We start from the raw sequence: 24,004 nt of genomic DNA on the forward strand, positions 1-24,004 counted from the left end.
AAATTCTGCATCCTCCTAGTCTGCCATCTTGACTCCACCCCCCCCAAAGGTTTATCTCTTTAATGGCTATTTTGCTAGCTTCTCTCTTTCTCCCTAGTTTGTAAATGTTGCAATTACCCCAGACTCAGTCCTGGATACACTTCCTGCTTTCTTTAGGTCATCTGTCTCCGTGGTTTTAACTGATCTATGATTTTCACTTCTATAGTAGTCAGCAAGGGTTAGGATATGCTGTAATAACAAACAGTATCCAAGCCTCAAAGGCTTTAAACAACAAAGACTTATTTATCTTTCACACAAAGTGCCCTGAGGGTCTGGGTGACTCATTCTATTGGCTTTCCTCCATGTGATGGTTCAACATTTTCTTCTGTATGTTATTGCTAAGGTAGGAGAAAATTGGGTGGTTGAATCTCACATGGGCAATTAGTTGATTGGCCTGGAAGTCACATCACTTCCACTTACATTTGGCCTGCCAAATCAAAGCACATGGTCCTACTTCATGCCTGCTTTTCCACCCTCACCTCATAGCCCTCACCCCTCTCTCACTTCCATCACACCAGATTGAAGCTCTCCAAAAAAGGTTGCCTCCCCCATGAGGACTTCCCAAAGTGTGGTTGACTGTTGTTGTAATTGTCCCCGAATTATTCACATCTCCCTGTTCTCTTACCCTCAACCCCCTGTCTCATTGACTTAGAAATTTGCCATGTAATTTGCTTTGGCAGGAAGACAATAGAACTTGTGATATAAGGAGATAGTTGATCACTGGGGCTTTCTCTTTCTTTTGCTCTTTGAAACCTTGAGGCTACCATGAAGAGAAGCCCAAACCAACCTCCTAGAAGAAGACACCATGGAAGGAGAAATGAGGCAACCAATTGAGGACCCTTGAACCAAGCATCCTACCAGCCACTATACATCTGAATGGAGCCACTATAGACCCTCTACAATGACAGGTGAACAGAGACATCAGCCCAGCCAGCCCTGAGCAGAAAACCACCCAGCTGGCCCAAAGATTTGTGAGGAATAATACATGTTTGTTATTTATGGCTGGTTTGTTATATGGCAAAAGCTACCAGACACAAAAAACTGTCTTGTTGAGAAGGTTCTTTCTCTTACTTCTTTACCACACTGCTTCCCTTCTTATCTTTCAGGACTTAGGTGAAATGGCAACACCTTTAGATCCTAATCATAATGATAGCTTGACTTACACAAAATCATCAGCAATCATTCTTGATTTATAGCTTCTGATCGGCTGGGACCATTACATGGTTTTTGTTAAACATTTTCTATTGATCTAGGCAACAATATTTTTTATACCCACTGCACTGTTCACCTCCATTCCTTTTATGTACTAAAACCACTGTCATTCTTAGATTTTTACCTTAAAGTTTCTCATTTTGTTTCGCTACCTACCATGTCAACAACTCTTCCTAAGATACTCGATTTAGCTTAATAAATGTTTCTGGGTATCTACTACACGATAGAATAAGCACTGAACATTTATAAGTAAGTAAACCACAGCTCCTACACTTGATAGTTTACAGTAATGGAGCTAATGACAAGTGAATAAATGGAGTGCAGAAAGCAGGATGCTTGTAACAACAGATATGCAAGGAGGGGCAGAGCTAGCACAAAGATGGAAAGGAGGGAAGGGGGACAGAAAGCTGCATCCATTGAATAGGGCTTCTTGGAGATTATTCTTGGAGCTGCATTTTAATGTATGAGAGACAGACAAAGCAGGGAAAAAGTGTTCCAGGCTGAGAAAAAGACCATGAGTAACTTAAAGCAGTGAACAACACAGGGTGTGGGTAACCAGGGTCGGGGGAGACTATAGGCAGCCGTGTGTCATGGAAGGTAAAGTGAGGTGGGCTGACCGAGCAGGAAGGAGCCAGATGACTGCAGACATTTCCTGCCATCTCAAGGAATTTAGATGCTTCTGATGTCCTCTTCCGTCTCCCTTTATTTCATAGATTATTGGGCCTGGAAATGGTGACTTATCTGTATCTCACCCATCTCCACTCAATCTCCACCACCTCAACGTGAAGGTTTTCCATCTGCCTTTAGGATAACAATTTCCCGCTTTCTGAATCTGTTCTTACTCTTTCTCCTCCACCCCAACACCTCCCTCTATCGTTACCTCCACCAGCATATGCCCCCATACCCCGCCCACTGTTTCTCCTGTCATTATTGGTTTCATCACTAATAATCCCCTTCCTCCTCTCCTCTTCTATCAGCCTACATCAGAAGTGTAATGACTTGTAGATGAAGAAGACATTCCAGACAGAGATCAAGGTGTGACCAAAGATTAAAACAAGGCTGACTTAATGGCAGGATGGGGGTTGGAGTGAGAGGGGATCCCAACAGGGATTTATTTGTTGGGCTGAAGTCAAAGATTCATGTTTAGGGAGCAGTGAGTAGGAAAAGAAGGCTGTGGTCAAACAGTGGTGGACCTTGAATAATAGGCCGAGAAGTTCGTATTTCTAACCTGAAGGCAACAAAGAGCTTCTGAAGACTTTTCACCAGATGATCCAGTGTTTTACTGGGTGGAGGGGAAAGGAGTTGTACACTGCACTGGTATAAACTGCATGACACAGAATTAAGGAAACTGTTACCAGAACAAGCAAGAGATGAAGGGACCCAGAAAGAATGGAAAAGTAATCATACAGCGTAAGGAAGCGTAGTCATGCTCTGACTACGTGTCAACTGCCATGTGTTATATGTCCAATAACGTGATAAGCCCTTTACATATGTTCTCTCATTTAACCTCATTAATCCTCACAGTAGCCATGTGAGTTAGATACCATTACCCCCATTTTCCAGTTGAGAACTGAGGCCCTGGGAGATTTAATTATTTGAACAAGGCTGCACAGATGATGAGAGATGGAATGTAGGTTCCATAATCATTTTACGACACTTGGAATACTAATTCCAGGCCCCCTAACAGGAGGCCATGGCCTGAGGGGCTCCACACAGCCCGAATTTAGACAGGCTCTTCCTTTTCTATCTGTTCAAATAGAAATATGTGCTTGGTTGGCTTCCCATCTGCAATGTCATGTCAAAATGAATTTTGTTTCCACATTCTCTTCTTTGAGTTCCAACCTCTGTCTCTGTCATTAGTTTTCAATTTGAAAGTGATGGCAGAGGCCTCCTTTGCTAATGCCTCCTCTCTCCCTTTGCACTTGGGTTACTATGATTTACTGGTTGGGGCCTCCCTGCTGATGGTGAGAGGAGGGGTGACCTGTCTTCTTGAAGGTGTCCATTAAAACCCAGTTACTGAGCCAAATGCAGTTACGTCCCTCCCATGATGCTTTCTCTTTCTCACACCTGCAACCACTTTCTCATCCTGTCTCATCCTGTTGTTTGTCCTTCAGGTGTGCTCTGTCCTCCCTCCATCCATCTTCAGCCAGTCCCGGCACTTGCCCTGTAGGGTGGCTCTCCCCCACCACCTCACCTCACCCTGGACGTCTCTCTTACTTTGCTCTACTGCCCCAGTGTCTCACTTTCTAGCCATGAATGTCCAAACTCCCCACTTCTTCCAAGCCCAGCTGTCACTGTTTTCTCTCACACCTGGATCTTTACCATTTCCTCCCAATTGTCCCTTGTGACTTATTGATACTTCATGTGGCATTATTCAACGAGGTTGACTGATTAATGGCCCCTCAAAGATGTCCATGACCTAATCCCCCACTACCTGGGAATATGTTACCTTACCTGGTAAAAAGAGACTATGCAGATGTGATTAAATTAAGGACTTTGAGATGGGAAGATTATCCTGGGTTTTCTGAGTAGCCTCAATGTAATCACAAGGGTCCTTACAAATGGAAGAAAGGCAGGAAAGGAAGTGAGTGAGATAATGTAAGGACTCAAGCTATCACTGCTGACACTGTAGATGGAGAACAGGGACCATAAGCCAAGGAATCAGGACAGCTTCTAGAAGGTAGAAAATGCAAGGTAATGGGCTCTCCTCTAGAGCCTCCAGAATGGAATGCACAGATGAAGGAACTGAGGCCAAAGATCATGTGGGCAATAAAGGATAAGGGCAGCTCTTCCTAGCACCAAAGCCTGAGTTCTTTCTATTAAACCTGACTTCTATGGTAGGCTTGTCAGAAAATAAGTAAGTCTATTGTCTTAGAGAAGTAGAAGGACTTAGGTCTTCTGAAGACCCTTCATTAAGCACAGATGCCTCTCCTTATTGAACTTATTCTACTATCTCTAAGCTTTTGCATATCTGCCTCCCAGCTCTGGGTGTATTTCTGCATCTTCAGGGTTTAGCACAGTAATCGGCAGTACTCAGTAAAGGCTGACTGAAGAAGTGAAGAATAATAATAGCCAGTGGTTATTGCAAATTCGCTATGTGCCAGGCACTATTCACTTCATCTCTTCTGGCCTCAGTCTCTTGCTTTATAACATGGATGGATGGATGAACAGTTAGGTGGATGGGATGGATGGATCGATGGATGGACGGACTGACAGATGGAGAGATATTTGGATGGCTGGTCGGATGCTCAGATAGGGGAAAATATATCTTAATATCTAGAAAATTTTTTACCAAAGTATTGAATCTGATTGCAATTCCTCCTCTTTTGTGTAATTAATTGCGAGCACAATCAACAGAGTACAGAGCTGGAAATGTTCTCTAGATGGTCTTGATCCAACCATTCTGGGTATTAATAAGTTATTGCCCAGAAAGTGCTTTAAAAATACAATTAAGAGGAAGTTTCATGAAGAAATAGCAAGTGAATTGCTGGACTCTATCACAGTATATATATGCCTCCTTTTTAGGGCTTTTAAAAGTTCTTTTTCTTTTAAGTTCAATTTTGTGGCTTTTTTTTAAAGTTGATTGTTTTGATAACTGTTTCTCACAATAGCTCTAAGCAAGTAGATTACAAGGATAATATTTTATTCATCTCTCTATTTCTACTATGAAGCATAGAATCTGAAATGTATTGTTTGTCAATAAATACCAAATAAATGAATGAATGAAAGAACTTGATTACTCTCACTACACATTTGAATACTGAGAGTTTATAAACTTGTCATTCTTCCAACAAATGCTAATTTTAAAAATCCTGCTGTCCCCAAGGCCCTGTCCTGCTCACACTGATGGAGGCACATGATACTTTAGAGGCTAACATAACTTCACATTGGCTGCATGTGGAGAAACTGAGAAATCAGGTCACTGATTGAATAGGTCCATTCACACAGCAAACGTCTATTGACCACCAGCAACATGCCAGTGAGTGGTGGCGACTTTGTGAAGAGCCTGGTACTTTATGCAGGGGCCACGCGTAGTCATTAGTGGGCTCGGTGCTGAAATCAGAGCTGAGCTGCAGAAAGAAAAGGGAGAGAAACTCCTGTTATCAAATTGAAAAGTAGCTAAACATTTTCTCCCATAAATGCTGAGCCATGTGTGTCTCTGTCATCTCTATCAAGTTCTGTTTGATTTTCTAAATCTCAAAAATAAGAACTTTGCTGTATCACTGCATGGTAATGGAGAACATGAAATCTGAGGCCAAAAGGACCTGATTCTGTGCCTTTGATTAAGAGTATGATCTTGGGCAAGTAAGAATCTCTCTGGGTCTCAGTGTCCACATCTGCAAAATTGGAGAAATAATGGTACCACTTGCACGGAATTACAGTGAGAATTCAATGAAGTAATAAATGTAAAAGACTTAGGTCTGTGCCTGGCACACAGTAACCACTCAACAAATACCTGCCAACCGGGGTACCGTAGACATTGGGTGGAAGGGGCCAGCCAGTTATTGGGCACCGAACATATGACAAGTCCTCTACTGGGTGCTCATGCACGCATTTATTCAGTGAGCTTTATTAAGCCTCTACTAGGTACCAGGCACTGTTCTAAGGACTGAGGTCACAGCAGTGAAAAAAACAGAGCTGGAGAAAAAGTCCTTACCTTCAGGGAGCTCCTATTCTAGTGACACTGCTTAAACCTCATACTGTGCCTCAGTTTCCTCATCTGTGGAACAGTAATAAGAGCTGAACTTTCCTCATGGGGTAGTAAGGGAAATTTGCTTATTAAATATGAAGTGCTCCAAACTGCATCTGGCACAGAGTAGGGACTACATAAGGACTTGTCGTCTAAATAATAGCTGTTGTTGTTGTTATTATTATTATTATTATCATCATCATCATCTACCTTTGTACCTCTGGCATCAGCTACAGGGATTTTTATCTATTTTTTACAAAGAGGTTGAGTAGTTTTATTAAAATGACACAATTAGTAAAGGCAGAGCCAGAAGTTGAGCAAAACCTGTCTCCAAAATTGATATTCTTATATGCTACATTCCCAGCTCCCTCTCCACCTGCCCTTGAGAAAAGTTTATTTTACACCCACTGACTAGTATAAACAATTATATCATATACTTCCTTTCCCAGAGTCATTTAAGTTCTTAACAAACGGATTTTTCTGATTATTTTCAGTGATGAATGATAGAATTAGCAGCACCTTTGGAATTTTTACTTCCAGGTTGACCTCATTAGCCTTGTTTATAGACCAGGCAGGGCAGACAATGTTAGATCCTGTAAAACAAGGAAGGAAGGTCTTATTGGATGGGGCAGCTTGCTTTGATTACCCATTTTGGACCACGGAAGCCTATACGGTAGTGATTTTATTAAGTGTTTTAATATGAACCAGTGAGACAGCTTTGGAGTTCCAAAATGCAGACAGGGATTTTTTTGTGTGTGTGAAAAATGACTTTTAAAAGTCTGAAAATTTGTTGTTCTTTCTTCCTTCCAGTAATGAATAGTATAGACCTTTTCTCTAAAGACAATTTGAAATCCCCTTTTATCTACAGATTAACACCTTGTTGGAAATTACATTCTTTCTCCCATAAAAGGGACAAATAAGACAAAGATCAATATTGTGTGTGGTGATGTTTCTCAAAGAGCAAAGTTCAATGTTAAAGCCGAAAACTTCATGGGGGGAAATATGCAAAGTATATGAGAGGAAAGTCGCAAGATGAAGGGGAAAAAATGGATTAATAAAATCTATGCCAGGGCAGGAAATCAACCTAGACATATTTTATTTAAGCCTTTGTGTTTCTGTTTCGGTTGATTTCCAATGGCTTTGAACTTTTTCAAAAACATCTAAAGATATTTCTTCCAGAAGGAGGATGCTTGGTGTGAATACAGGAACTCAGTGAGATCCATTAATTATCTCAGTTCCTGAAGTCCTTGTTAAAGTGCGGAGATTCTTCTGGTGAATGAGACTCTTTTGCTGCTTACATGGTATCTGAGGAGCTTATTAAAACTATCAGTTCCCTGACCATATCTGAATCGTACTGAATTAAAAGCCCAGATGCAGGGGTGGGGGTGGGTGAGGAGCTCATATTTTCAACAAGACCATGCATGACTCTGAAGCAGGCAAGGACACTCTATTTCCGTCTTTCCTCACTGGTCTAGTGGTCCATTTTGTGGATGGGAAAGCTGAGAACCAGAAAAAGCAAGTAACTCACACTGAATTTTTTTATTATGGTAAAATATACATAAAATTTACCATTTAACCACGTGTAAGTGTGCAGTTTAATGGCATTAAGTACATTCACTCTGTTGTGCAACCATCACCACCATCCGTCTCCAGAAATTTTTTCATCATCCCCAACTGAAACTCCATCACCATTCAACAATAACTCCCTGTTCCCCACTCCCTCAGCCCCTAGTAAACACACTTTCTTCTTTCTGTCTCTGTGAATCTGACTACTTTAAGTACCACATATAAATGGAATAATATGATATGTAACCTTTTCTGTCTGGCTTCTTTCATTTAGCATAATATCTTCAAGATTCATCCATGTTGTAGCATGGATGCAAATTTTATTCACTTTTAAAGCTGAATAGTATTCCACTGCGTGCATGTATATATCACATTTTGTTTATCTAGTCATCCATTGATGGATATTGAATTTGGATTCTTAACCCTCTTGGACCAAGGACAGGACATTTCACTTAGATATCTTTATTCTCTCATCCCCTTCATAGGGTTACCAAATTTACTTTTTTTTTTAAAAAATAAATTTATTTATTTATTTATATTTATTTTTGGCTGTGTTGGGTCTTCGTTTCTGTGCGAGGGCTTTCTCCAGTTGCGGCAAGCGGGGGCCACTCTTCATCGCGGTGCGCGGGCCTCTCACTGCCACGGCCTCTCCCGTTACGGAGCACAAGCTCCAGACGCGCAAGCTCAGTAGTTGTGGCTCACGGGCTTAGTCGCTCCGCGGCATGGGGGATCCTCCCAGACCAGGGCTCGAACCCGTGTCCCCTGCATTGGCAGGAGACTCTTAACCGCTGCGCCACCAGGGAAGCACCACCAAATTTAACAAACAAAAATACAGAGTGCCCAGTTGAATTTCAGGTAAAAAAAATATATATATAAATATGTACATTTTGAGTATAAGTATGCCCTATACAATATTCGAGACATAGTTATACTGAAGATTATTCATTGTTTATCTGAAATTCAAATTTAACTGTGTGTCTTGTATTTTATCTGGCAGCCCTATGGTCCCCAGATAGTAAAACCATAAGGAAGGAGATTCCTGTCTACTTGGAACCTTGAGTTGCCAGAGTTCTTGTTTTTGAAACTTATCTTAATCAAGATTAATGTAAAGCAAGCAAAAGCATAGTATAAGCAAGCAACATTTGTACACATCTTCTCAGGTTCCAAAGCTTTGTCTGATACGTTGCACCCTCTCCTTAATCCTGCAACCACCATCTCCATTTTCTACATGAGGAAACTGGGGAGTTCCTAAACTCAAACAGGTGGTAAAAATCAGAGGTTTGGCTCAAATCCAAGACTCCCAGACTTCAAATCCAGTCCATTTGAAATTTTATTTTTCACTTTAAGCATAGAAATACGATAGGCTTTGGAAGAACAAGTACACTCATTCAGTGCTGGAGGGGATGCAAAGTGCTACTACTCCAAGAGAGGGAAATTTGGTAATACCTAACAAAATAACCTAAACATAAAACATAAGCCCATCAACCCAGTAATCCTACATTTAGGAATTTACCCCAAACATACACTTTCAACAATATGAAGATACACGTGCATGTGATTATTCATTGCTTTATTTATAATTAAAACTATTAGAAACTACTTAAATGTCCAAATATAGGATATTGGTTGAATAAACTATAATACATAGATACAATGGAGTACTATGTATCTGGAAAAAAAAGAATGAGGAGGAGCTCTAACAACTGATATGGAGTGATTTCCAGGAAATAATGTTAAATGATGAAAGCAACATGCGAAAAATATATCCTTTGTGTAAAAAAGAAGAGGAATTAAGAAATATATACCTGCTTAACTTTACAAAAGGAAACCCAGGAAGGATAAAGCAGAAAGTACTGATGTTGGCGGAGGGAGTACAGGGTGGAGGAAATACAGGAGTGGGTGACATTTCTCTGAGTACACCTTCTGCATAGATTTGACTTTCAGAAGCAAGTTTATTTTCTACATATTTAAAAAATAATCTTAAATCAACGAGGATGGAAAAGAGGAAAGAAAACCTAAAGCAGAAAATAAACTAAAATAAATAAACCCAAATGTATTTAAAATGAATACTGATGGGGTTCAGTAGGTGGATAACTAATTTGAGTAACTATGACACAGTATGTCACTGTGTACTCTTAGTCTTAAATGGGGTTGAGGACTGGGGAACAACTGAATTCCTCTTAGTAGATTTGTTTTGCTTAGTGGTGTGGGTAAAGCAATTTTAAAACTACTTTAGATGTATAATAAGATTGAGCAAATGACTAATATGTCATTGAGGTTGTTGGTATCCAGGCTTCTCACTAAGGAAGAAGGGAAATTTAAGTATGAAAGAGGGATTGGTTGAAGAAGATATGGTATACATATACAATGGAGTATTACTCAGCCATAAAAAAGAATGAAATCTTACCATTTACAGCAACAAGGATGGACCTAGAGAATATCATATACTAAGTGAAGTGTCGGACAGAGAAAGACAAACAGTATATGATATCACTTATATGAGAAATATAAAAAATAATACAAATGAATTTATATACAAAACAGAAACAGACTCACAGGCATAGAAAACAAACTTACGATGACCAAAGGGGAGAGGAAGAGGGGAGTGGCAAATTAGGAATACGGGATTAACAGATATAAACTACCATACATAAAATAGATAAGCAACAAGGAATTACTGTATAGCACAGGGAATTATACCCAATACCTGGTAATAACCTATAATGGAATATAATCTGCAAAAAAAAAAAAAAAACCCTGAATCACTATGCTGTACACCTGAAACTAGTACAATATTGTAAATCAACTATATTTCAATTTTTTAAAATTAAATAAATAAAAATAAATAAAAATGGAATGGGAAAAAGCAAGAACAACCACCCAGATTGGAGTTGGAGGTTTCAGTCAGTGCACACACGTGATTGCCAAAATGTACATGTATGTGTGTATGCATGTGACTGTGCACGTGTGTGTGTGTATGTGTGTCAGTGGCATGCCAGACACAGCCGTACTGGCTCATGAGATCTCATTTTTAAATTTCCAGACACTCTGTGAGCCCATTGTTAACACAGTTGTTACTAAAATTAAATTATATAAACTTAAAATTAAATAAATAATATTAAAAATAAAGGTAACAAATATAAAAAACTCATAACACCTTTAATATTTTACTACATTTTATTATTATCTATGTTCTTGATGTTACTTACATTTACTGTACTTGTTCCCAACTCCACATTCAGTGGTGACATCACATTGGTAGCTTAAAATTGGCTGCAGTGGGAGTAATTATACCATTGAAATCAGTAATTACTACAAAGCAAAGTCTTGTTTGCTTGTCTGTTTGTGGTTGTTACATACAGGTACCAGGATACATTGAGTGTGTGTATATGTAAGTATGCAGACATATTTCCAGTTCTTATTATTGCAACTTTAAAAATGCACATCTAAGAACTGGTGAAATACAGTCTTTGTTCACTTGGCCTCTGTGGTCTGCCCCAATCCTTTGGGACATACATTCTGGAAGAGCAGAACTTTGTTTATTTTGTGAATTGCTTTAATTAAAGCCTAGGACACAGCCTGCCATACAGTGGGTGGTTGATAACTGTTTGCCAAATGAGTGAAAAGACAAATAAGTGACTAATAATTCTCATTTAAAAGTTCAAAGGGGTCCCTGATTCATCACAGTTATATCGAGATGAGCCTACAAAAGAATCCCAAGCTTCTAGCCAAATTTGAGTTTAAGAGACCGCTCTCTCCAGCAGTGTAAATAGAATGTCACATGAATTCATGGGCTTCCACACACAGACTGGGGTCTCCCAACCTCCGTCTCCACCAGTGCCACCGGGAAGACGGGCCTGTCGTGATCACTGCCAAATCCCCAGCTCCGTGTAGCAGTCCCTTGACTAATGAAAATGGGGTTTCTTCCGGCAGTTCTTCTCAAAGAATGAACTTGAGTCTTTCCCCTTTTAGATCAGCACCGTATTCTCCCCATCAGCATTTACAGGCACAGCCATTGTCCCTTAATTAACATCTATGTGACTTCAGATAAATCGAGGGAAGTTATTCACAGAAAACAAAAAGTTGAAAACCCAAGTGTTCAAATCCAGTGAATAATACTCTTGAAATCAAAGATTATTCATTGAAAACCAAAATTGGCAAAAGGGTAAGTCACCTTGGAGAGTCAGCCAGGTCAGGTAGCACAGGAGGCCCACCTTATGATGTTATGGTCCACGGTCTGCTTAAGTTAGGAATTCAAAGTTCAGACTTCTTTAGACATGGGCTCCACTGCAAACCTGTACTGTGACTCGCTAGCAATTCATGTGGGCTCCCTCCCTGTTTGAAGATAGCTCTGACCTCTGATTTTTTCCTGCTGCTTCCTTTGCAAATCCTTCAAAATATCATATCTTCCACTGGGATCCTAGGGACCTCATCCACTGCTTAGATCCTGAACTTCTTCCCATTTGAGAGGGGCCCCAGACACCATGCTCCCCTAGATGTCATAGGCTTGTCTCCCTTTCCCACTTGGAGGGGAGAGCTGGGCTCCAGCTGGTGGTTTTCCAGTTTCCCCAGGGAGTGTGAACTTGAGCTCTTGCCTTATGACTGGGAAGGATAGAACTGTTTGGTCCTAGAGATGGAGATAGGAACACCATGTCCTCAGTAACTTGACCTGTAGATGTCATGTTTGGTTGGACTCCCCAGTTCTCCAGAGTAACCTTGACTTGCCACTATCTTGTACACAGCCAGCTCATTCACTTATCTTCTGGCCCCCAAAAGCATTAGAGTTTGAACCTCTCTGGGATGTATAAAATTAAATGTGTCTCACCACCAAGAGAATTAATTTCTTTCCAAAAATTCTTGTCTGGTCCACATTATAAAATTTATAATCCTGCTCCTCATGTAACTGACCTCATTTCTTGAGCACTAATAAACTTAGCCATATTATGCATTTGTTGGTCCCTATCTTTCCTGCCAACTCCACCCCCTCCTTCCTGCCCTGAGTCACATTACAATGGTTCCAACATTGAAGGGCCCCATGCCCCAAGAGTTTCTCTCTAATCATTAGGCTTCTCCACTCACCACAGAAGGGAAGATCAAAGAAGAGTTTCTGATGCCAGTGATTTTTGCAACCTGCTGGATTGCACAGATAGGATAGTGAGATGGCTATTGCAGAGATAAAGGGACTGTCCTAAAACCAGACAGACCCAGGCTCTGCATTTGACTTGCTGAGAAGACTTGCACAGAGAAACCCCTAAGTCTTAGCGCCTCCATGGTTTCATATCTAAATGGAGATAGCAACACACTACTTATAAAAGTGAGACAACATAAAGAAATGAAAATCACTTCTTATGGTGCAAAAACCATACAGATACAGAAAATTGCTACTATTTTTCAATCCAGGCACTTCCAGTTTCTCCTACATGAAGTGATCCTTCTATCCACATCCAGAACCACCAACCAACCCTTGACTTCTTCAGTGTGAAAAAGCTGCTGATAAGTCCGTTAGAAGGCAGATGTGGATAATCAGAGACACGACTTCAAAGGGGAAACCCCAGCACCATCATCATTATGGTCCTGGTATGATTTCAGGAGAAGTGCTTCCTTCCTGCCCATCTACCCCCAGCAATTGCTTTCAGGTTCCCTTCACAGAATGATTATAACTTGATCCCCAATTTGGCTGCTCATGTCAATGATAATCATCTCCATTGTCTGTAATATATTGAAACCTGCTGAATATCTACCACCACCCACCCTTGGAATAGGAAAAAGAACTAAGAACATGGTCAACAGATGTGACCAAATAAGGGGGATGAAATATGGGAATTCTTCCTTTGTACATTCCTCCATCTACTGCAACATGGAGAGATACAAATTAAAAACAATAATAAACATTTATTAATGCCTCCAATATGCCACTATTTCTCTTAACTCCTGTGGATTCTCTAGAGAAACAGAACTCAAAGAGATAGATAGATAGATAGATGATAGATAGATAGATAGATATAGATAGATATAGATAGACAGGTAGATATAGAGAGATCTAATATATATATATATTTTCTTTTTTCAAGGAATTGGCTCATGTGATTGGGGGCTGCTAAATCCAAAATCTGTAGGGCAAACTGGCAAGCTGGAAATTCCATCAGGATTTCTATGTTACACTCTTGAGACAGAATTCCTTCTTCTCTAGGATACCTGCTTTTACTCTCAAGGCTTTCCTTGGATTTGTTGAGGACCACACATATTATTGAGGCTAGTCTCCCTTACTTAAAAGTCATTGATTTAAGATGCTAATCCTATCTACAAAACACCTTTCCAGCAACATCTAGACTGGTGTTTGACCAAACAGTTGGCACCACAGCCAAGTTGAGACAAGATTGACCATCACTCTCTGTGAGGAAGGCTGTAGTAGGCCCATTAGTGTGAGCAAACTGAAGCTCCTGGACATTAGATAATTTACCCAAGGTCACATCACTAGTGAGAAGGGTAGATAGAATTTGACCCTAGATGAAGGCCACTCTCTCCACTCCAGCACATTACAATATGGAGAGACAACTGAACTTGTAAAATAAGCAAACTACAAGAACAATCCTAGGAAAAAAGACTGCCAGGAAAAAAAGTAGAGCTAATAATAACAATTCATTTATTTCCTAAATGGTATAATACTGGTGGAAAAGAGAGTTTGACCAGCGTTACTGTAATGTTTGTGTTCTTTCGCGTCTTGCTACCCAATTTAATCTCCAGACCAGCAGCATTTGAATCACCTGGGAGCTCATTAGAAATGCAGAACCTCAGGCTCCATGCCAGACCTACAGATTCAGAATGATCATTTTAGCAAGAGCCTCAGGTGTATTTGTTTTCTATTTCTACATAACAAATTACCATAAACTTATTTTTTTAACTTTTATTGGCGTATAGTTGATTTACAAGGTTGTGTTAGTTTCAGGTGTACAGCAAAGTGAATCAGTTATACATATACATATATCTTAGTGACTGAAAACAAGACCCATTTATTAGCTCCCAGTTCTGTAGATCAGAAGTTGGAGTGGGGTGCAGTACTGGGTCAGCTGGATATCATATTCAGAGGCTTCGAAGCCCAAAATCAAGGTATTGGCCCGGCCACTCTTATCTGAGGGTCCTGAAGGAGAATCCGCTTCAAACACATTCAGGTTGTTGGCAGAATTCATTTTCTTGCGGTCATAGGACTGAGAGCTTAGCTTCCTTACTGGCTGTAAACTGGGGTCCACTCTCTGCATTTGCATTTCTCCTCATGGGGCCACCTCCAAATTCAAAGCAGCAACAGCACATTGAATCCTTCTCACCCTTGGAATCTCTCTGACATCTGGTGTTGCCACCAACTAGCCAGAAGAAGCTCTCCACTTTGGGGGGTTCCTGTGATCAGATGAGACCCACCTAGATAATCCCCTCTCTTCAGGTCAACTGTGCCACATTGTAAAACACAATCACCAGAGATATATCTCATCACATTCCCAGGTTCCAGGGATTAGCCTGTATGATAAATGTTTTTTTCTAACACCTCAAGCAATTCTCCAATTCTCAGCAAAATCTGACCGGGCCTCCCACAAATTTAACTCAATTCTGACACTATCTATCTGGAGATGGTGTCAGATACCACAGATAAAGGGCTCGGCCTCACAAGACTGCCCTTCCTGCAATGATTAAGAATCCGCCTGACAGTGCTGGAGATACAGGTTCCATCCCTGGTCCGGGAAGATCCCACATGCCGTGGAGCAACTAAGCCCCTGCACCACAACAACTGAGCCTGTGCTCTAGAGCCCTAGAGACACAACTACTGAGCCCGAGCACCACGACTACTAAAGCCCACATGCCTAGAGACAGTGCTCCACAACAAGAGAATCCACTGCAATGAGAAGCTCACGCACCACAATGAAGAGTAGTCCCTGTTCACTGCAACTAGAGAAAGCCCACACGCAGCCAAGAAGACCCAACTCAGCCAAAAATAATAAATAGATTTGCCTTTAAAAAAAAAAAAGACTGCCCCTCCACCCTTCAGACACCAATCACAAGTCCAGGTTATCACCTGTGCTTCTGAACAACCGGCTATGGATGGGAGGTTCCCACAACCTTTTTCTCCCCAGATTCAATTAATTTTCTAGAGCAGCTCACAGAACTCAGAAAAATATTTTACTTACTAGCTTACCAGTTTATTAAAAGAAGGTATAACTCTGGAACAGGCAATGGAAGAAGTGCATAGGGCAAACTATGAGCAAATATAGCTCATTTTAGATTGCACTTGCATTATCTCATTTAATTCTTCAATCAGCTTACGTACGGTAATGGCTACTTTCCTTCTGAAGATGAAGAAGCTGAGACTCAGAGAGCCTCAGTGTTCCACCAAGGTTACAGGACAAGTGCACAGACAGCTGGTATTTGAACCTAAACTCCTGCTTAAAAGTCAAGCATGCTTCCTTTCTCTCTCCTTCCTCCAAATAATACTCCTATACACTTAGGCAGGCTGGTTTTCCTAAATTATTAGAAAAGCAACTCTGGTATTAAGTTCATTTTTTTCTGACATGCAAAAGACTGATGGAATAACTAATTAAATGGTTCAGTGTTTAGTGGGTGACTTGCTCTAGTGAACAAAACCAACTATCATCCCTGTCCTCACTGGAATGGGATGTCAACAGTTAGGAGACAGGGCACGCTAGGAGCTAATGGCTCAGGGCAATAGTGAGGGGTTCTAACCTGGTCTAGGAAGCTCAGAAAATCTTTCCAGAATGACTTGCAATTTATGGGAGTCACTTCAAAGACAAGGCACCCAAATAGCATTTTTGAGAAGATATTTTTAGATAGAGGGCCTTGCCTCTTAAATCCTTCAAATCATATCCTGGGAGTGATACAGGCATGCCACTGAATTTGTGCATAACATAAAGAACATTTGTCTTGGAGGAAAGTTTGGGATCTAGAACTCAGGCTCTCAACCAGGCATCAGCAGTTGTCATGGGGAGTATCATGTACTACCTCTGAGCCTCTGATTTTGAAAAACCTTGGTTGGTTTTTGAAAAATCTTGGTTGGTAAATTAACTTTATGATCCTTCTGTTCAAGGATGCTGCCCTAGAGACAGCTGTAAGGTGAAGGAGGAGCTCATGAAAGGAGGGTACCAAATACCTGGAAACAATTTCTTGGAAAACATCCCAGCCCTGGTGGCCCAAGGCTCTGCTCTTGGTCCACATGGCTGGGTGCGGAGCTGAATCTAAGTCATAGAGCAAAAGCCAGGAAGGCTGGTAGCATCAGAGTGGGCCAAAAAGAGGTAGCCTGGAGGAATTCTGTTATTGACAATTATCTAAACATAGCAGCCTTGTAATTTGGACGAAGTGTTGCTGTTGCGTGCGTGATGCAATCTCCTCTATCTCCTCTCAAAACCTTTAGTAAATATACATTTCTCACCACTATGTTTGAGGTTAAGGTTGTGTTTATCAGTCAGGTGCCAAGAGTAGAATTTACCCAGTGAGGTCCCATCACATTCATGCTACAATTATTTTAAATTTTGATAACATTAAAAAGTATATAACACTATATGCATTGTATTACTGAACTCTTAACTTTCTTCCAGTCTAATATTTTGGTTTGAAGAAGAAAGACAGAAAGCACACAGCAAGTTTAAAGAACCACTATCATCAATGAAAATATATTATTTCAAGTTCTGGCCAATTCTGAAATAAATCTGAAGATCTATCCTAACATTTTATTTTGACTTTTTGTGAATTGAAAGAATCACACTCCACAGTCAGGTACAAATTCATCCATGAAAGCAAAATAAAAGTTGAGCCAAATCCAAGCAAAAATGTTTTCTTGACTCCCTTCCCATTTTCCTCTTTCATTCTGGCAATGAACTCCTATCAGAATGTAATAATTTCAGTTTCACACAGTCTCTCTCTTCCCTCATAGGGTTCACAATATGGTAACGTCCAGTCCCAAGAGTTATATCTGGTAGTGCTTCACATCTGTTTGAAAATGGATGAAAGCATACATGCACACCTTAAATTTGCTTGGTAACTCTGAACATGTTTTTACAACATAACCTTCCAAATGGTTTTTCCCTTATGTGGTTTCATTTGGTAGCTTTTTTTTTTTTTTTAGTATGCTCATAAATACAAGGTATTATGTGAGGCACCATGGGGATAATAGAAAGTTACAACGAAGGCTAAGACATAATCCCAGCCTTTGAGAAACTTATACTTTAACATGAAAAAAAAAAAGCAGTCGTATAAAGAACTGACATAAAGCAGAAAATGATAAATACCCAGTGAGTGAGATAAATGATTACAGCTTGAAAGCATTGAGTGTCCTTGTAGGCAGGGTTTTGCCGGGACAAGAGAACTATGTACGTAAAAATTAGTGGCCAAGTGAGGAATAAAATAATGCTATTTAATAGCTTTGCAAATGCCTATTCATACCACACCCTAGTCAAGGAGATTGAAACCTGATCTTTTCTCATGCTTAGTGTTGAAGCACAAGGTTTATGCTTCAAATTCCAAATGAGCATTGCTACTTTCCATCTTCCACTCCCAAATCCACAAACCAATGCCAAACCCACTTACTTAAGCAACTGTTTGGTCCAAAAGTCTAACAGAGTGAAAGAATGGTGGACCCATCTCTGGGGAGATGACTTTCCTGTTATTACATGGAAATAGGAAATTGAAAACCACACACCTCACCAGGGGAAGAGGAAGTGAACGGGTAAACAGGATAGTTGTCTTTGCCCAGCCCTGGGAGCAGAAGTCATCCCCTGATCTATCACAGAATCAGAAGAGAGCTCAGACAACAAAGCCCCAGGCCGTCAAGGATGTGTCTCCACCCAGTGAACTCTGGCCAGTAAATTTCAGTCTTGGACCAAGCAGACCAAGTCTTGGACCAACTTTTTCTCTATTAGAGGGACACTAGGCAAAGAAAGGAAGATTATGGAAAGAAAAAGTAGTAGTAGTATCTCTTTCTCTCCTAAGGGCTGAAGATGAGATGTGAGCAGAGGGGTGGAAAATTCCCTTTCTCCCAATAAGTGTAATTACCTTAGAACAGCCTCTTCCTAAATCTGCTTTGCACAATATTTGTACCATAATGTGTGCCTCAAAATAGGCATTCTTTGAATCAAGTGTTTCTTTAGGAAAAAAGGTGGAATATTTTTTCCCCTTAGTGGAAGATTGATAGCACCCATGATACAAACTTTCGCACATTCTTGCATCCATATCAATTCAGATATGGTAGACTCTAATGCTGACCCTGGGCTTGAACATGTGACTTGCTTTGGCCAATAAGTCAATAGCAAACTTGATGCAAGCAAAAACTTGAAAAATGAGTTGCGTATTTCAACTTCTTCTCTTAGACTCTTATAATTACCTGAGGACATGTCCAGACTATCTTTCTAGAGAATGAGAGCCATGGAAAGGAGTCATGTGCCATAGCCAAGGCCATCCAAGATAAGCCAACAGCCAGCAGACCACAAGACATATGAAGGAGTGCCTACCAAGACCAGAACTGCCTAGCCAAGCACAGCCAAGATCAGTGGAACTGTCCAGTCGACCAACAGATTCATGAGGAATAATAAATGACTGCTGTTTTAAAAGCCACTAAAAAGCTGTTTTAAAAGCTGTGGGGGTTTTTTTGGTTTTTTGGTTTTTTTTACATAGAAATAGCTAAGTGATACACCCTTCTTAGAGAGTGCTATGGACTGAATTGTGTCAACCCAGAATTCATATGTTGAAATTTCAACCCCCAATGTGATGGTATTTGGAGATGGAGACTTTAGGAGGCAATTAGGTTTAGATGAGGTCATGAGGGTGGGCTCACGATAGGATTAGTATTAGTAAACATGTGCTATCTTTCAAGAAAAGGGAAGAAGAATCTCCAATGCAATTCAGAGACCATCAGTGTTGCCACTCTCATGGCAGGCCCAGAATTCACAGGTGCATGAGGCAAAGCTGCCTCCACCTCTGTTTCACAGGGGGAGACCACCAGCAGCAAAGCCACATGGGTTGTGTTACCCCACTAAGACATAGCGATGACAACCACCCCAGTGAGTCTGAAGGGCAGAGCATTGAACCAAAGAGAGTTATCCTAGAGTCTTAAGATCTAATGCAAACTGACATGCTATGTTTTGGACTTGCTTGGGCCCATCACCGCTTCCTTCTTATTTCTCCCTTTTGGAATGAGACTGTCTTATGCTGTTCCACTATTGTATTTTGGAAGCACATAACATATTTGGTTTCACAGGTTCACAGCTGGAGAGGAATTTTGCCTTAGGATGAGTCATACTTCAAGTCTCACCCACGTTTAATTTGATGGTATTTAGATGAGAATTTGTACTTTAGACTTCAGTTGATCCTGGAATGAGTTAAGACTTTGGGGGCTATTGGGAAGGAATGAATGTATTCTGCATGTAAGCACAATATGAATTTTGTGGGGTCAGGGGCAGAATGTTATAGACTGAATTGTGTTCCTCCCAAATTCACATGTTGAAATCCTAACACTTAATGTGATGGTATTTGGAAATGGAACCTTTGGGAGACAATTAAATTTCGATGTCATGAGAGGAGGGCCATCATGATGAGATAAGTGCCCTATAAGAAAAGGAAGAGACGCCAAGGCCATCTACCATGTGAGGGCACAACATGAAAGCACCTCTACAAGATGGGAAGAGACTTCTCATATTGGCACTCTGATCTCAGCCTTCCAGTCTCCAGAACTGTGAGAAAATAAATGTCTGTTATTTAAGCCACCACTTTGTTATAGCAAGCCAAGCAGACTAAGAGATTCCCATATATAACTAGTATCATGCAAACTTGTTTCACCATTATGTCCCTCTCCATGGGACATTTCAGAATATGATTCCATAGACAACAGTCCAGAGAGACACTGGGGTAAATAAACTGCAGTAAATAAGTGCTCCAGGATGTCATATTTTAGAGACATAATAAAGAAACGACAATAAAGATTTAATGATGGGATGTCTTAGGGAAGTAGAAGAGGGAGTAAAAGCAATAACATATGTTTAAAAACCTGAGAACCTGAGAGGATTGTGGTATTTTTTTTTCACACACACACACTGTATTTTATTTTTACAAGAGATAAATAAACTGACACCAAGCATTGTAAATGGATGACCACAACAAAAGCAACAATGATTGCAATTACCAAACACGAAACACACTCATACTATGTCATAATATTGACATTCAGTCCAGTAATCCTCCACTGTAACAGCTCCTTTACTTTGCAGTGAAAATTGATTTGTATATTTTTTGTCTCTTGAGTCCTTGTGGGATTTTTTTTTAATTCAAACAGAAAGTCACAAAAATTATAATCATCCTCATCAGTTCACTCAGTCCCATGTAATTAATTTTTTTATCTTGATCTTTTATTAGCACTTTTATGAATTCATCAGTTTTCCATTAGAGTTCTGAAAATGCTTATTAATTCAGTTCATCAGTATAGTCAGTTACCAGAAACCTGTACTTGTCAGAGTCTTTTCCATGAATTCCTTGAAGATGAACACTTTTTATAGGAACATTTTTGCAAAAGCATCAGAGTACACTCAGAACTGTCTGTAAATGACAAAAGACTTAAAAATGACCACGGTTAACAATTTGATGAAAGTTCATAATAATGCAATTGACAAGAAAATTTAGTTACTTCTGAGATATACATTTTAAAGTAATAACTAGAATTATGACTTACAACATTATACCGGAACATATAAGATTTTTAGAAATTTCATGTAATGTCTGAAACTTTTATATTAACATATTTCCATACAAATAACCCAAAGAAAGTTTAGTATTAGTTGTTTTTTAGGTTTGTTTGTTTGTTTTTTTATACTGAAGGTTCTTATTAGTCATCAATTGTATACATATCAGTGTATACATGTCAATCCCAATCGCCCAATTCAGCACACCACCATCCCCACCCCACCGTGGTTTTCCCCCCTTGGTGTCCATATGTTTGTTCTCTACATCTGTGTCTCAAATTCTGCCCTGCAAACCGGTTCATCTGTACCATTTCTCTAGGTTCCACATACATGTGTTTATATACGATATTTGTTTTTCTCTTTCTGACTTACTTCACTCTGTATGACAGTCTCTAGATCCATCCACGACTCAACAAATGACTCAATTTCATTCTTTTTTATGGCTGAGTAATATTCCATTGTATATATGTACCACATCTTCTTTATCCCTTCGTCTGTCGATGGGCATTTAGGGTGCTTCCATGACCTGGCTATTGTAAATAGTGCTGCAATGAACATTGGGGTGCATGTGTCTTTTTGAACTACGGTTTTCTCTGGGTATATGCCCAGTAGTGGGATTGCTGGGTTGTATGGTAGTTCTATTTTTAGTTTTTTAAGGAACCTCCATACTGTTCTCCAAAGTGGCTGTATCAATCCCTTTTCTCCACACCCTCTCCAGCATTTGTTGTTCGTAGATTTTCTGATGATGCCCATTCTAACTGGTGTGCGGTGATACCTCATTGTAGTTTTGACTTGCATTTCTCTAATACTTAGTGATATTGAGCAGCTTTTCATGTGCTTCTTGGCCATCTGTAAATCTTCTTTGGAGAAATGTCGATTTAGGCCTTCTGCCCATTTTTGGATTGGGGTGTTTGTTTCTTTAACATTGAGCTGCATGAGCTGTTTATATATTTTGGAGATTAATCCTTTGTCCATTGATTCATTTGCAAATATTTTCTCCCATTCTGAGGGTTGTCTTTTCGTCTTGTTTATGGTTTCCTTTGCTGTGCAAAAGCTTTTAAGTTTCATTAGGTCCCATTTGTTTATTTTTGTTTTTATTTCCATTACTCTAGGAGGTGGATCAAAAAAGATCTTGCTGTGATTTATGTCAGAGTGTTCTTCCCATGTTTTCCTCTAAGAGTTTTATAGTGTCCGGTCTTACATTTAGGTCTCAAATCCATTTTGAGTTTATTTTTGTGTATGGTGTTAGGGAGTGTTCTAATTTCATTCTTTTACATGTACTGTCCAGTTTTCCCAGCACCACTTATTGAAGAGACTGTCTTTTCTCCATTGTATATCTTTGCCTCCTTTGTCATAGATTAATTGACCATAGGTGCGTGGGTTTATCTCTGGGCTTTCTATCTTGTTCCATTGATCTATGTTTCTGTTTCTGTGCCAGTACCATATTGTCTTGATTACTGTAGCTTTGTAGTATAGTCCGAAGTCAGGGAGTCTGATTCCTCCAGCTCCGTTTTTTTCCCTCAAGACTGCTTTGTCTATTCGGGATCTTTTGTGTCTCCACACAAATTTTAAGATGATTTGTTCTAGTTCCATAAAAAATGCCACTGGTAATTTGATAGGGATTGCATTGAATCTGTAGATTGCTTTGGGTAGTATAGTCATTTTCACAATATTGATTCTTCCAATCCAAGAACATGGTATATCTCTCCATCTGTTGGTATCATCTTTAATTTCTTTCATCAGTGTCTTATAGTTTTCTGCATACAGGTCTTTTGTCTCCCTAGGTAGGGTTATTCCTAGGTATGTTATTCTTTTTGTTGCAATGGTAAATGGGAGTGTTTCCTTAATTTCTCTTTTAGATTTTTCATCGCTAGTGTATAGGAATGCAAGAGATTTCTGTGCATTAATTTTGTATCCTGCAATTTTACCAAATTCATTGATTAGCTCTAGTAGTTTTCTGGTGGCATTTTTAGGATTCTCTATGTATAGTATCATGTCATCTGCAAACAGTGACAGTTTTACTTCTTCTTTTCCAATTTGTATTCCTTTCATTTCTTTTTCTTCTGTGATTGCCGTGGCTAGGACTTCCAAAACTATGTTGAATAATAGTGGTGAGAGTGGACATCCTTGTCTCTTTCCTGATCTTAGAGGAAATGCTTTCAATTTTTCACCATTGAGAATGATGTTTGCTGTGGGTTTGTCGTATATGGCCTTTATTATGTTGAGCTAGGTTCCCTCTATGCCCACATTCTGGAGAGTTTTTATCATAAATGGGTGTTGAATTTTGTCAAAAACTTTTTCTGCATCTATTGAGTTGATCATATGGTTTTTATTCTTCAATTTGTTAATATGGTGTATCACATTGTTTGATTTGTGTATATTGAAGAATCCTTGCATCCCTGGGATAAATCCCACTTGATCGTGGTGCATGATCCTTTTAATGTGTTGTTGGATTTTGTTTGCTAGTATTTTGTTGAGGATTTTTGCATCTATATTCATCAGTGATATTGGTCTGTAATTTTCTTTTTTTGTGGTATCTTTGTCTGGTTTTGGTATCAGGTTGATGGTGGCCTCATAGAATGAGTTTGGGAGTGTTCCTTCCTCTGCAATTTTTTGGAAGAGTTTGAGAAGGATGGATGTTAGCTCTTCTCTAAATGTTTGATAGGATTCACCTGTGAAGCCATCTGGTCCTGGACTTTTGTTTGTTGGAAGATTTTTAATCACAGTTTCAATTTCATTACTTTTGATTGGTCTGTTCATATTTTCTATTTCT

This window comes from Eubalaena glacialis, chromosome 5 (assembly GCF_028564815.1).
Source record: "Eubalaena glacialis isolate mEubGla1 chromosome 5, mEubGla1.1.hap2.+ XY, whole genome shotgun sequence".
NCBI lineage: Eukaryota > Metazoa > Chordata > Mammalia > Artiodactyla > Balaenidae > Eubalaena > Eubalaena glacialis.